Source organism: Oncorhynchus tshawytscha, linkage group LG34 (assembly GCF_018296145.1).
Source record: "Oncorhynchus tshawytscha isolate Ot180627B linkage group LG34, Otsh_v2.0, whole genome shotgun sequence".
NCBI classification, from domain to species: Eukaryota; Metazoa; Chordata; class Actinopteri; order Salmoniformes; family Salmonidae; genus Oncorhynchus; species Oncorhynchus tshawytscha.
In genome coordinates this window covers 4,176,353-4,177,500 of record NC_056462.1, presented here as the reverse complement: position 1 = coordinate 4,177,500, position 1,148 = coordinate 4,176,353, and the positions used below count along the sequence as shown (strand labels likewise).

Below are 1,148 nucleotides of genomic sequence, written 5' to 3'. Positions count from 1 at the left end.
TAATAACAGCTACAGTACCAGTCCAAAGTTTGGACACACCGACTCATTCCAGGGTTTCTTTATTTTTACTATTTTCTACATTGTAGAATAATGGTGAAGACATCACAACTAGGGAATAACACATATGGAATAATGTAGTGACCAAAAAAAGTGTTAAACAAATTAAAATACATTTTATATTTTAGCTTCTTCAAAGTAGCCATCCTTTGCCTTGATGACAGCTTTGCACACTGCTTGAGCTCCTGTTCCTCTTATAGAATATTTGCTCAAAAGCACTGTGGAGCCCCTGCACCTACAGTACCAGCACCCAAAATGAGTACCGTTACCGATTTCAGTCTAAGTCAAGCACTGCACATACATACACTCAGACAGACAGACACACGTTAAAGTTAGTACCTTATTTATGGTGATTGGCCGGCCTCTCCACTACTTTCTGAAAAGATGTGGTGACTAGTCTGTGACTGTGACAGACTGATTATTCACATGACTGATTGTTGCCTAAGTAAGAGGTGAGAAGGAGGGACTGCCATGCAAAGGTTCTTCGGGCTGAGGAAACCAAACTCAAGCATTGTCATTGTCAAGGATTTTCTTCCGAAGAGGAGAGGCGAAAAGGATCAGAGGACCAATATGCGGCGTGGTAAGTGTCCATGGTTCTTTTAATACGTAAACGTACACAATGAACAACTGATTACAAAAAACAAGAAACGTGTGAAACCCTAAACAGCCCTATCTGGTGCAAAACACAGAGACAGGAACAAACACCCACAAACACACAGTGAAACCCAGGCTACCTAAGTATGATTCTCAATCAGAGACAACTAATGACACCTGCCTCTGATTGAGAACCATACTAGGCCGAAACATAGAAATACCCAAATTATAGAAAAACAAACATAGACTGCCCACCCAACACGCCCTGACCATACTAAATAAATACAAAACAAAGGAAATAAAGGTCAGAAGGTGACAGTCATAAGAACTCTGCTGGGGACTATGTGTGTTTTCATGTCTGCATTTGCGCTACTGTAGATTACTGTGAGTGCACAATCATGTTTTATGTAACTTTGAGGGCAAGATTAAAATGTAGGTCACTGGACCTTGTACATAGTCACACATAATAATAAATCGCATGCATATGCATGCAGTAT

At 40.3% G+C, this 1,148-nt stretch overlaps 1 protein-coding gene across 1 annotated transcript in view; it reads right to left on the bottom strand.

Moving 5' to 3' along the window:
* Nucleotides 1-481, bottom strand: part of LOC121841774 (C-type lectin domain family 4 member E-like) — an 8,325-nt gene extending 7,844 nt beyond the window's left edge. The window contains exon 1 of the mRNA XM_042311834.1: nt 397-481. The gene's annotated coding sequence lies outside the window, so the exon portion shown is untranslated. The remainder of the gene's footprint in view (nt 1-396) is intronic.
* Between the last annotated feature and the right edge of the window lie 667 nt (nt 482-1,148).